Below are 14,047 nucleotides of genomic sequence, written 5' to 3'. Positions count from 1 at the left end.
ATTGATGACAGACGCATCACAAAGGGTGGGGAAACTACTTTTAGTAGAAACATGGTGGATCTAGGGAGGACTGAATATCCGAAGACAGGTTGGTCAGTATCTAAAAAAGAAGCCCTAACAAAAACAACAAAAAACTTTTAAGGTTATTAATTATAATTTATAAGATTTATTATTATTATGTTTAGCATGGCTTGGTAATAGTATTATATTCTCCTTGAGGTTTAGGAATAGTGCTTTAAAAAGAGTTTACATGTCCAAGAACATACTGATCAATCATTTTAGCAGATATTAACAATTTTGCCTGTATTTTGCAAAATTTTAGTTTTTTTTTATGTTCATAACTATGACTGCACCACTCTATTAGCCCCTGCTGAATCCACAATAATAGCACCAGAGTTTAAGTGTAGTAGAGGCCAATTTGTTTATATAGTGCCAGGTTGGTATGGATATTTTTTTCCTACTATATATATACAGCTTGTTTGTTTTTAATCTTATTAACCTTTGTTGATTATATTGTTTTATTATATTTTTTACTTTTTTACTTCTGAATTATTTTTGCAATATTGTGTTAATTAGAAGCTAAAACACAAACAAGCACACAAATGTTGTATCCATTCCATTAATTTCACACTCATTTCTATGGACTTACCCTAACCATTACAAACACATACCCAACCCTAAACCTAAAGTAATCTCAATTCATACCTCAGTCCTAAACCTAACCCCCACCCAAGAAGAGAACTTCTCATGGGGACCAGTTGTTGGTCCCCACAATGTGGCATATTTCTGGGAAATTGTCCCCTCCAAGTAACTAAAACGCGGTAAGAAAGTTGTGAATACATGCTCATACAGTCCACTGCAAAATGAACCTATCCTATCATAATACTTTTTGGAACATTTTTTAAAGATTTGTTTTTTGTCCCTTTGGTAATGACCAGTGCAATCTTTAAAACACTTTGCTCATGTAATTAATCAAACTTTTTTTTTCCTCTAAAACATCGCTCTTTGATACTCAAGCATTACTGTACCTTGGGGGAAAAAATCGCTTAAAGAATGCACAGAGTACATAGTGTGTACTGTTTGGTTTGTACTAATGGCCAGCAAATCCAATTCATTTTCAGTAAGAGCAACTGAACTGAGATAAAATATTGTGTGAGAAACCATGGGCACATAAATATTGGCCCCTGTTACTATCATGATGACAATGAGTATATTTCCTCTAAGAATTGCGTCTAGATTTTTTATGTAACCTTTGGTTACTGAGCCCAATTTGGAAGTTAAATCTGTGGGCATCTTGCCATATTGCAGTTCATCACAATTAGGACACCGAGTGCATGTCATTTGACTGTCTTGTTATTTAGTACTGTATGACTGTTAAAATATCTATGCTGACTTTTACTCCTGACTTTTTCATTATAACATAGCAGAACAAAGGCCTTTGGGTGTGGTAGAATTCTGGGAATGGCAGAGCAATGACATGTAAATGTGTCCTCTCAGAGATATGCGGGTAGCAGGTCTAAGGAGATGATGATAATGATGGTGTTTCCAGTCACCCTCTCACCAAATCTTGCCTCTTCTTGATCATTCTTGACATGCTGGAAAAATGTTCTCTAATCAAGGCCCAAAGAAATCTCATTACTGCTGGTATATCACTAATCAGCTGTCAACAGCCCTGTCAGGGTTGTGTCAGCAAGTAATACATGTTTTGCCAAGTAACACAATGTGATATGAAACTGTTCTTTTGAGCAAGTAAACCATTTTTTCTTATAAAGAATGAGGTTTAATAATAATATTCTCACTGTCTTGTTGAAACAGGTAAATCTCAGGGAGTTTTTTAATTTGTTTTTGAATTCCTATAGATCAGGGGTTGGTGCAAGTTCTCAGTCTTCCATGGACAAAGCAACCATACTGTAAGTGCTTATTCAGAAGTACTAGGACAACAGATTATTAGTAAGATTTTTGTCATCTATTTAAGCACTTAAATCTCTAAAACTGGGTGGGGCATGATATATTGATTATGAGACCTTACAGCCCATTCAGAAAATGATGTCAGACAGATTCAACTAAAAAAACGATGGAATCTATGCTATAAGGTGGGCAGTAATTGACATGGATGTCAAACTGAACAAGCATATATTGGGGTAAGTTAGAGTAACTTCAAATCAACTAGAATTTTATATAAATTGAAATTGTATAAGTTTTTATTTAGTCCTACTATTTATTCCCCCATACCTTAAGCAATTTGTAGTTGTTAAAGGAAGAAGGAGTAATATTTACCTTCCAGTTACCTCCCAGACAAGTGCAGCATAGAAAAATAATCATATTCCTATTAAATCATAATAAGGTAGAGGCCAGTGAATACATAATAGATATTTGTTTGTCCCTTGCTTCTATCAGCTTTTAGCAGACTTCCACTCTATAAAAGTTTTTTCTCTATAAAACAGCTTCCCACTGTGTCTCACTGCGAAGGCACCACCACGCTCATTCACACACGTTTCTTTACACCTTCATACCTCAAAGTGAGCAGCCAGATCTAATAATACTGTGGCCAATTGATACTGGGGAAATGTACCATTTCATTGGAGAGGAAAAATAAAACAGTTCGAAATAAAAACGTGTTCTCTATCATCAAATGTCAGCAGTAAAACCTTGATCCAGCTGAATAACAAATGTATTTTCTGCCTTAGCACTATTTAAAAGCCTTGACAGTTTTCTCCGTCACAAGAAAATATGGATGATGAAAATTTTCATGGAAAAGATGTAAAGACATGCTGGAATGCATTTTTGTACCAAAAATATTTTCACATTCCTATTTTGGAAAGAAATAGAATAATATGAAATATTATCCTTTCCTTTTGAGTTATTTATTGTACCTTTTATTTTAAGATTAATATTATTTTATTTTGGTCATTTACTTTTATTCTCTTTCATTTTTATGTTGTCCCTACGCCACTGCAATGTACTTTTCTTTTCTTTTTTCTCTCTCATATATAGTACTTTGAATCATCTTCCACTAAAATGTGATACATTAATAAACTTGCATTACCTTGCTTCTTTGTTTAAATGAAGGTCAGGTGATATGATTCAATTTGATCTGGTCTCTTTTTAATTAGAATTAAATGTTTATTTGACATTAAACGATAAGGGCTGATTAGGGAAGGAAGAGTACAAGTAATGTTCAGACCAAACATAATTAAGTTAATAGGATGCAGCAGGCTTTGACTTATGCAGTGCACTAACTGAATTAATCACATTTACCTGGGGAATGTTCACAAGTGCATGTTCTACATCCAGAACAAAGGCATTCAGAACTGGCTCTAATGCTTTAAGGCCATTACAAGGACAGAACAATACAGAATACGTGTTAACTAAAGAAACCAGGGGACATTCCTTATTTTAGTTAAGTAGTGTTTTTTTGTTTCTGTTTAAGGAGTTTCAGTCAGGATGATGTAATTATACTATTTGTTATTTTTGTGTTTTATACTTAGTTTTTACCGAAATCCTAAATAAGTTAGGAAAGCCCTTCATCTATGTTTGCAATAAGAACAGAGGTATGATACTGTGCATGTGTGCAGGTAGTAAACATGGAGGTATCATGGCAAAGCCTAGTAGCACCTTCCAGCAAAGTGTGAAAACAGTGAAGAACAGTTTAAGATCCAGTGCGGAAAAAATTGGAAAAAAATTATTCCAAGAGGGTAAAGACTGGAATAGGGCTTAGAATAGAGTATGAATGTTGGAGTTCACCGAAGCTCAAGGCAAAGCAATATAGGAACTCAGATTACTTTGCAGAGGTGCATGAGTAAACATCCTTATCAATAATGATACTAGTGAAGGCAATCTATTCTTAGTTCCTAAAGTCTACAAACGGTATTCTGAATAGAAAGATCGAAAGTTTTTTACTGGAGTTTTCTCTTTCCTTGATTATCAAGTAAGAGGCTAGGGGGCGGATTATCTAGAACTGAGAGTTTATCTGAAATCTATTTACAGTATTGAATTGGTATCAGTTGGTCTTTGACCCTGGCGAGCTGTCGCTTTACTGCCAGGCAAAGTAGAACAGCCAGGCTCTATTAAGTACTGCTGGCAGATGGAGCACAAGTTTCTTTTTGTCTGCTCATTGTACCTGGTGCTGGAATTCTATTATAATCTATCTATATATTATCATACTAATTTATATACTAAACTGCTTATCTATATAAACAGTTTAGACAAACAGTGATTTCCCTAAGAGTTTGAATTTGACTATGTGAAAAAAGAGTGTGTTACATTGACTCTACTGGTTCTGCCATCTTCTGGCTGTCTCACGTATTATGTATTGAAAATAAAAAAAATAATGCACAGGTAGAGTCAATTTTGGTATAACCTGGTGGAATTGCAAAAAAGATATATATTAGGCTGGTTGGAGATGTAGAAATTTACAAGGAAACTGCATGTAAAAAGAAAATGATACAAACAACAGCAGTATGATCAACATTTTCATCCAGACATTATTAGGCTAAAAAGGCATCATCAAATTGTATATTCATGCAGTTATAGAAATGCACAAGACTTTTTGAGCTTGATGCAAAAACACAGTGCTATGTTTTCCTGGCTCCTCCCAGGAGAGGCCAGAACATTAAGATTTAATAGCGATATGGAGGAAATGACTTTAACACTCTGCAGACTCTCGTCTCTCAACACATCACCACCTCTGCTGCTGCTGCATGTCACAAATGTCTGTGCCCACACACAGACATAAAATCATAAAGTGATGCATGCAATCTAAAATCTGACAAAGTCTTGGCATCGACAGGCAAAGATTGACTTTTGAATAAAACCTCCTCTCAGGACAATTTGTTTAGTGTTTGAAAAACTGAACTGACTGCAGAAATGAGCGATATGCTCTTTATATTCAGGCAAGAAACATAAAAGTTTTGGAAAGGTGTTTGACTGTTCTTGTTTGGGCATTTATTAATAGTGTTTTTCATCAATGGTATGTGTTCCACCCAAAATTACAAAAATAACACTAATGTTAAGTGGGACCGCCTTTAGCTTTGATGATTACACACATTTGCTGACGCATAATTTCTACAAGGTTACAACATCCTTTCTCTACACTTTTCAATAATAAACATTTTCAACAGATGATCTAAATCACTTTGAAAAATCATCTCAAAATCTAAAATCTCATCATCCAAAATATTATCAGCAGCTATAAGGTCATATTTGTTTGTGGCCGACATGCTCCTTTAACCACTTTAAGCAAAGTAAGCCCTTTAAAATACTAGCGTTTGTCATCATAAAATATGCACAAACGTCAGTGAAAAGCGAATTGACTAATGGAACCACCTGTTTTTTTCAGGGCACATAACATTGTTTAAGCTAAAACTGCAGCAACCCCAGTTCATAAAATGACTCCAAAGGTCTGTATTGTAGGAGCGAGCATGAACTAAGTTTATCCACCTGCTAACGAATGACCTAATTCCAAATTAATTGTCAGCAGCCAGTTAGCCTGGGAAAAATCTTTTTAGCTGATCCTTCTGTCAAACTTTAATCAAGGACAATGTCAAATCGGTCTGACCTTCACTCCATCCCCAACCTATTTAGGGGTAAAGCCAAAAAAAGAGCAACTAGTATCGGTGCCGACCCAATTCAACCATTTCACAGGCTGTTCAAACTCTTACCATCAGAACTACTACAGAATAATGGCAAAAACAAACTGACCCAGAGGCATTTTCTTCCCCAGGCTATCTCTTTGTCTAACTCAATCAACACCTCCCAGCCGGCGTAGTCAGACATTTGGCTAGAACAATTATTTCCTTTTGCACCATTGTGACCTGTCTGTCTTGTTTATTTATTTATTTTTTTGGGCTGCATATGCACGCTTGCACATACTGCTGTCATCCTGTTTTTTGTCCTTTATTTCGTCCTGTCCTTTTTATTCCTTTGAAGCATATTTTCCACATAGTTTAGTTGTTTTTTGTAATGTAAATTATGATGTGAGCAATAAAAAAAACAAAAGAAAAGGAAAATGGCACACAGTCTTGGCCATCAAAATTTTCTTTTACTGAATCTTACTTTGATGGATGAATCTCTCCGTGCAACATTCTTCCAACCTAATGGGCCCATCACTGTGGAACTGCATAAATGTAGACTCATCAGTACAATCTTTATATTCCATTGCACTGTAGTCTTTTCTTTTAGATTAAACACTGACCAGTGATTTTTTTTTTTAAAGATATGGCACCTGTTAAGTCTCAAACCCTTGATTTTGTTTCTTTTTTAAAGTGGAGATGTTTCTACTATCTGTTGAACATAGTCCGTTGATCTGCTTTTGATCCAAGGTAGGTTCACAAAATGTTTAAGTTAACTTCAATCATTGGCACTGATTATATCCATTTCTTCTTTTGTGAAAACACTGATTACCACTAACCTCAGGTATAGCTTTTTCACTTTGGCAAACAATGACAGATGGTTCGATCTGGCTATGATGTTCCTTGAACTTGATGTTCACCTTTAAATTTATCTGGGCTCTTTCGTTACCATATTGTCTATTTCTTTGATTTGCCATTCATTTTCCATCTGGGGAGGTTGTTCTGCTATGGATATTAACTATCTGAAGGCCTTAGCCTCAGGAACATCAAGGTGCTTGGAAATGTTCTTTTAGCCTTTAGTGTTGACATGCTTGTCTATAACTGTCTTTCTAATCTCATGAGACAGCTCTTCATTGCTTCCTCTGGTTCAGGTTGAATGTGATACACACCATTTCACTAAAGAGCAAAGTGGATACCTGTGGTCCTACATAGGCCTACTGACTGATTAAAATATTGTAGATACCTGTGATGATAACTAGTTGATGCACCTTGATTTAACACGTCTCTCTGGTCACATGCCCTTCAGTCTTTTCTAGGGGCACTATCATTTTTATCTGGGCTGGTTCAAAGAGTTTATCTTTTATTTATTATTCTGCTGCAGCAAAAGTTTAGATTTTAATTTTCATAAAATTTATTTTTTATCATTACTTTTCTCTGCTTCAAGTTATCTCTGTGACCATTGCAGGGTTTTATTTCATGTGTAAGGGGGTAGCAACAATTATGTCCAAATGTGTATATTGTATCTACAGATAATGCATTATTTTCTACCACTCATTTTCCTTCCTCTAAATTATCTTTTAATATGCTTGGGTATACCATTCTGAAGACCCAAGGTCTTTAGAAGAAGCCTTTTATGGGTTACCCTTCTTTGGAGAATGTAAGTGATGCCTGTTGGGAAAAAAATTAAAAAAAAATACTTGTAGGTGCAACCCATAGCATGATCATAAATTAACATATCTAAATGAAAAAACAAAAAATAATTCAATGGGTCTTGTGTGAGGAAATATTTTTCAGAGAAGTTATATATTATGTTTATATGTTATATTATATATTTAATATATTTGTTTATATTACAGTAAATAAACAAAATGAATGCTGTTTTGATGATATTTCAGTATCACACACCTGCATACCCATTAGAAGCAGAGCGTGCTGACCCTCAATTATGACATTATTCTGTGAAGCAGTAATGAACTAAAGAGTTTAGACTAACTCATAGTTGGTCAAGAAAAAATCCACTCAAACAAATTACATTACTCATTCATGAAGACGAAGGCTTAGCATACTCAGTTTGTAACCACCTTTGCCACAGCCATATTGGTGTCAATTTCTGAATGTTCTGTCCTGACTTCCTTCCTCAAACTAACTTATCACTTGATATTTCAGTGAACACTAAGAAAGCATTAATGAGGAACCAGATCAGACTTGGATTCAAGGGGTAAAGCAAACTCAAAATAACTGGTGACCTCATGCTGTAATATTATAGGCCTCAAACTTGCTTTAAATAAAACAAAAACATGTTTCCAAAATGTTTCAAAGAATAACCCTAAAAGTCCTAAATATTTTTAATTTCTTTAGAATGCTTTAAATGCACAATATATGATGGCGGATTCAAGTGTCCCTCAAACTCGTTTAACCTGAAGGTTATGAATTGATTGTAATATAAAACCATGCAACAATGTATGGATACAGATTGAAGGACATTTGCAACAGAATTCAAGGAAGAAATACACAGTATCTGAAATATATGACTGTGAATTATTTATGAAGCCTAGGTGCTTTCTTTAGAAGCTGTGGGGAGTTCATGGACTCATTGATAATTTAAAAGTACCTTTCTGTGTGACTATGGGACCAGAATCAGTTCTTTATGATTTTTTAATGCTGCTACATTTCCTGATGTTTCAAAATGTTTTCCTTGTTGGATGCACTGCCTTGTACTAAAGTTAATCTGTAACTGTAATTAAAAGTTCAACAGTAACATATTCCACAGCATGCGAAGAAATCTGACACAACACTGCTGCTGTGATACGGAGAACATAAAGCTGATGATGCTTCAGCAGATCAATGGATCCGGGGTCACTCAGGTAAATCTGAGATCCAAAAAGTCATATCATAATCATAGAGGTCTTAATTGCTGTACAATGTTTAGTAGGATGATATTTAATTATCTGCTTTGAAAACAAATGATAAGAGAAAGTGAATTAAAGCCATAACTAAACTGAAACAATAGAGAGCAAGCTTCAAACTAAAATTCTAAATGGCAGAGAAGCATCCTGCCATGTCACCCTGACCTAATGATGGACAGTGAGATGGCTGTTTGATGCCTGCAAAGCTTTCTTTCTTGATATGAAAAAAAAAACATAAAAGCTCACAAAAACTTTTGTAAGAGTGGCATTAAGCTGAAGATGTAGCTCTTTCACAGTAAAGCCCTGTCACCCAAAGTGCAGGCAGAGCTACGCCTCAATGCAAATAATGTTGTAAGGTGAGATCCACTGAGAGCTAACTGAGCATATCCCAAACTCCATTGGGTAGCAGAACTTTCGAGATTAATTGGTGTTCAGAAGAAACTTGACATTTCACTGATATGACTTTACTTGAGCACATATTTTCTCGGAATTTAGATTATAACAATAATAAAGTTGCAAAATCATTTTAACCGATATAAGCACTGTGCACAGAATAGTCACCTTTTGGGTGCATCAAGGTGTAAATAGCCTGTGTGGGTCACAGAAAAGGTATTAATTTAAATCGACAGGAAACAAATTTAAAGTCAATATGGTCCAAAGTACTGTAGATATTTAATTTGAGGTTTATTTGCTTCTATAATCAAATAAACCCTTTGCTCTAACACAGAACCACAATTAGAGAACCATGATATCCCCAGAGCTGTTCAGGTTGGATGTCTTTTTTAAAGGGGATGCTCATCAGAACTTAGTTGCTGGATCAAACTCTTGTACAATAAGAAGCCAAACCATATCTAAAATTAAACTCTGAATTTATAGATAGTTAACCTGATAAAATGATTTATCTGAAACTGTTTTTACATTTTTTCATCTTACAGCCTCAAGCTTCTATATGTCCATGTAATTCTAAGTTATCAAGGTCATGGCAATCACAACAATCAATTCTAGTGCGAGTCAACACGATGACAACAACTCCTTGTTAGTTGTCGCAAAAACCTGAGTGAAAGTTTGGTTGTATTCCATTTTAAACCTGTTTTGTGGTGAAAGGCTTCACTGTTTTCAATAGGATGATAGGATTTTAGTTAAATAAGAGGAAAACAATAAGATAACTATTGTAATATTCATTTTCACATATAAAACTCAAATGTGCATTTACTAAGCTCCCATATGACATATCCAGCCCCTCTAGATCCCTTAAGATTTCAGATAATTGGTCATTGAAACCATATTTGGTCAATTTATTGTATACAGCCGGTTCATTTTTCAACATCAGCGATTATGAGAGAACATTAGAGAACAACCAGCAGCACGAAAAACCAAGGAACCCATCAGACAGGTCAGGGAGAAACCTTTCTCCGAAACAATAAACTTGAGGCACAGAAAATCTCGCAGTGTTCTGGTTTACTCATGCACCTTATTTCTTTAAAGATTTTTATTTAATTTTTTTTTGCCCAAGAGGTGTTTAGCATCAGAAAATAAATGAGGGCAAAAGAGAAGGGGCCGTGATATGCAGCAATGGTCCCAATGATGGCTGTTTTAAGGGAATAACTGGTTCATCATTTTGGGTATCCCATTACTAACATCATGTGTTGACACAGGTTTTTGTGGCAAAGTGATCTTTATTTGAAAGCTGACTGACAGGAGGCGAAGAAAGAGGGATAGATACCCATTAAAGGCATCGGATTCAAACCATGGATGTGTGCGTCAAGGACCAAGGTACATAGCTCAGTTTTTGTCACCACCACACTCACTTATTTTTTAATGATCACTTAATTAATTATCAGGATTCTACAGACAAACAAATAAAAAAATAAATCAGGACGCCTTATGTGTCATTTTGTTTATGTGTGTGTTACATATGTGGATGCTCTTTAATAAAATGCACTTATAAACTGCTCATCTTTATTGTTTGTACAGAATATAGCACTGTGTTCTCTGCATATCTTCAATGGATCCCAAACAACATATAACAATAAGTAGGAAAATAAAGAAAGTGCAAAAAAACTGAGTTTAACTTGTTAGTTTTGGGAGACCTTACTTAATATTCTTATGAAGCTAAGGGAAATCAGCCAATTTGAACCAAGGGAAGGCCTAATTTAAGTTCTCAGTGTCGTGGTTTTGGTTTGGTTTAAGTTTTCTTTTTCAGTTTTCATTGGTTTTACTGTATTTCCATTTTGTGTTATTCTAGTTGTCTTTGGTTGTATTTGAGTTCTAATGTATTTCTTGTTTGCCCTCTGTTGGCCTTTTGTGACAGTCTCCTCCCTCTAGCTCTCTTCCAGATTCTTCTGTTCGCACCGGCTCCCAGTCTACTGATTAGTCTTGTCTTTGTTTAGCCTCCAATTTATACTCCTCCTCTTGAGTTGCTGTTTGATGGTTCATCATCTTTTCTTTGCTCTCATGTGTGTTTTCACTGATTTAACCTGGATTTTGGTGTTCAGTGTTTTGTTTGTAGACTTTTGCTTCTGACACTATTTGAATAATCACATCTGCAAGAAACCACTTGGTTTCCATCTCTGCATTTGGGTCCTCTAAAACGTCCACACAACCTGACATTCATAAAGCCATAAAGCCATATGGGCTATTGGTGAATTGATCACAAACCCAAAAGCTAGGTAGTTACAGTATAAAGTGCTTTAGCTATTTCTTTCTGCAAAAATAAGAAAATCCAAAGTGTACTCGTGAAAAGCAGAGTGATAACCCCCCTCATGTAACAGCTCTAACAGCCGCTACATGATGTCAGGATTAGCTAAGCTCGAAGGACTTACAATTGGTAAAAAAAAAAAAAAAAAAAAAGCATGGATTAGTTCATCAAATCTATTCTGTACAAATGAAAAAAAGTGCAACTGCAGACAAACTAAGAAATGGCTTCAAGCCCCATTGACAAGAAGGGCATAGGTAAACATTAATCAGAAATAAAGAATAGCCTGGTCATTAAATCTACATGTGTCAAGGCTTGGAAGAAAGCATTAAAAGATCTAATCCATCCAAGATGACTGAGCTTGTGTTATTTGTACAAAGAGAAATGGGCAAAGAAGTCCATGTTTTGAATCATAAAACTAATAGAGACATACTCCCCAAAAATGTAGCTGCAGCTGGAACTACAACACTGGCTAAGATGGCTGGTTAGGGTGCCATTTTCTGATTTTTAATGATGCATTCTTGCTTACTTTCTGTTGGTCTATCATATAAAATTAAACAAAACATTTTCTCAAAACTGTTTTCCTGCTGAATGGCTTAGTACTGAATACTTTTTAGCACTGCACATTATTCTGTTTATCTCTTTTCATTAAAATGCAAACGTATATGAGAATATAAAGATGCCAAATAGAAACGGAAAACTAGATAGCTGAAAAGAATAGAAATAGCTTGAGTGCTGGCCTTTATCTGACGTCCCATAGTTCCTAAACAAGTCAGCTAAGAGGCTGTAAATGTTGCCTGCTTACCACTTTCAGATGCAATCATCCTCTCAGCCATGCTCTGTTCTTTTCTCTCCTCTTCTGGTGGTTTGCTTCTACTTTTTGTCTTTTATCTGCAGAGCAAGAAAGAAGAATCAGAGACACAGAGTCACACTCTGAGTAGGTTTGCGAGCCACGACGAGAATCAATAATGCCATCTGAAACATTAAAATACTATAATGCTCAATAGACATAAAGTTAAAACAAAGCATTTGTCTGAAGCTTTTACTTATGAATAATTATATGTGTATTGAAACACAATGTGTATGGAGTTGAGAGAGACAAATACAATTATAGTAGAAAAAAAAAACTCACAACTGCTTTGTGGTTATGGTTTTCACTGTATTAACCTTAGCAAATGAAAAAATGTTTCTTCATTGCTGTGTGAAATAAGGAAGTAATGACAACATGGCAGAGATCCAGAAATAAAAAAAGCGTGAACTCAAATTAGGCTTGCAGAATCAGATTGCAGAATTTTAATCTCGATCACGACTGTGAGTTCTCACAAGCAAATGAACGTGATCTACTGATGCCAAGGGAGCAACTCCATTACAGTTGTCACAAATCAAAAGCTGGAATGTAAGTCAGGTTATTCAAACAATTTCAGGCAGGAGACACATTTAAATTGCCTTTAAAAATGGCTTCTAATGTTCATAATTGAGTGTTCAGCAGTAATTCTACCTACAGTTATCACCAAATAGATGTGTGAATGTGACAGTATCGGTAATATTTTGTTAAAATAAATAAATGCAGATGTATAATGGCAGCATCACAGGCATGTTGACAAATTTGTTAAGAAGTGTAGACAGATCACTGTCTTTTCACACATCATTCGCTATGTTTACCATCATCAAATCACATGCTAAATTAAAACACAGCCATAACACACATTATGGATAGAATGGTAAAAAGTTTATTTTGCATTTTATACAGAAACACTAAATGAATTTGCTTTTTATTGACCTTCTTACTAACTAACGGACTAGTGTTTCATATCTTTCATATCTTTTCAGTGCAAACACTAATTGGAAATATGATAGCACGATTTAAATCTGTAAACATAGTGGATTAGATGGGGCTGATTGATAATCCCCTTTACTTTTACCACAGAATTTCAACTTCCTTATAATTGGACATGTACAACTAATTGCAACAAAAGTAAAAATTTCCTACCATTGTATGCATGAGTTTACATTTATTTAGGGTAAAGTTATTGCTGTCATACAGTAGCTGTCATTGTGATGACTTTTGTTCTTCAAAAAATATATATAAAAAAATGTCCAGCTGTTATTGTCATTACACTGTCACAAGTTCAGAGCAATGAAATTAACTCTCTACATTTAACCCATCCACTTGGGGAGCAGTGGGCTTCCATTGTGCAGTGCCCGGGGAGTAGTGTGGCGTTTAGGGTCTTTGCTCAGGGACCAAGAGTGGCATTCTGTGTGAGTGGGGCTTGAGCTCAGAACCTCTGGATTCCAAGCGTAATGTCCCAACCACTAGGCCACCACTGCCCATGATCTTGGCAGTGATGTCTGGTCTGACAACTCAATTCACACACATGCTTAGCTGCGCCCAGTTCTCATTACCTGCTCCTCTGATCTACCTGCGTTAATCTCTAAATAACCAGCCTTCAAACCAGTCATCAGTGCTAGGTTATTTAGGGCCGTTAGTGAGAATTATTCTAGCGATCCTGTGTTCTGACTACCTGATCCTAACCTGTTCTGCTTCTGGGCCTATGAGCCTACCTGTCCCTGTCTGATCTGTTTGCCTGACTCTTCTGACTCCTGCCTGATCTTTTCCTTCTTGTGCACTGACCGGAAACATTTCCCGACCACTAAGGCCCTGTCCACACGAAGTCAAAACGAACACGAAACGCTAATATTTTCCAGAACGTTTGTCGTAAAGACGGAGACGTAAAATAAATGTGATCGTCCACACGAATGCATGAAAACGCAAAATGTATGCCAGGCCTGTAAGTGGCGCTGTGGTGCCAAAGCAAAAATAGGCGAAAACATGAAAAAAAAGTTGGGCATGCGCACTAATATTTATACATGGTTGC

At 35.7% G+C, this 14,047-nt stretch overlaps 1 protein-coding gene across 2 annotated transcripts in view; it reads right to left on the bottom strand.

Moving 5' to 3' along the window:
- Positions 1-14,047, bottom strand: part of LOC107083813 (leucine-rich repeat and immunoglobulin-like domain-containing nogo receptor-interacting protein 2) — a 237,929-nt gene that overhangs the window by 82,216 nt on the left and 141,666 nt on the right. For both annotated transcript variants that reach the window (XM_015373299.1, XM_015373298.1), the window contains one exon: positions 11,977-12,062. The gene's annotated coding sequence lies outside the window, so the exon portion shown is untranslated. The remainder of the gene's footprint in view (positions 1-11,976; positions 12,063-14,047) is intronic.

This window comes from Cyprinodon variegatus, unplaced genomic scaffold, assembly GCF_000732505.1.
Source record: "Cyprinodon variegatus isolate N-32 unplaced genomic scaffold, C_variegatus-1.0 Scaffold84, whole genome shotgun sequence".
In the NCBI taxonomy this organism is placed as follows: Eukaryota; Metazoa; Chordata; class Actinopteri; order Cyprinodontiformes; family Cyprinodontidae; genus Cyprinodon; species Cyprinodon variegatus.
The sequence above is the reverse complement of the archived record's forward strand: the minus strand, read 5'-3'. Positions and strand labels throughout refer to the sequence as shown.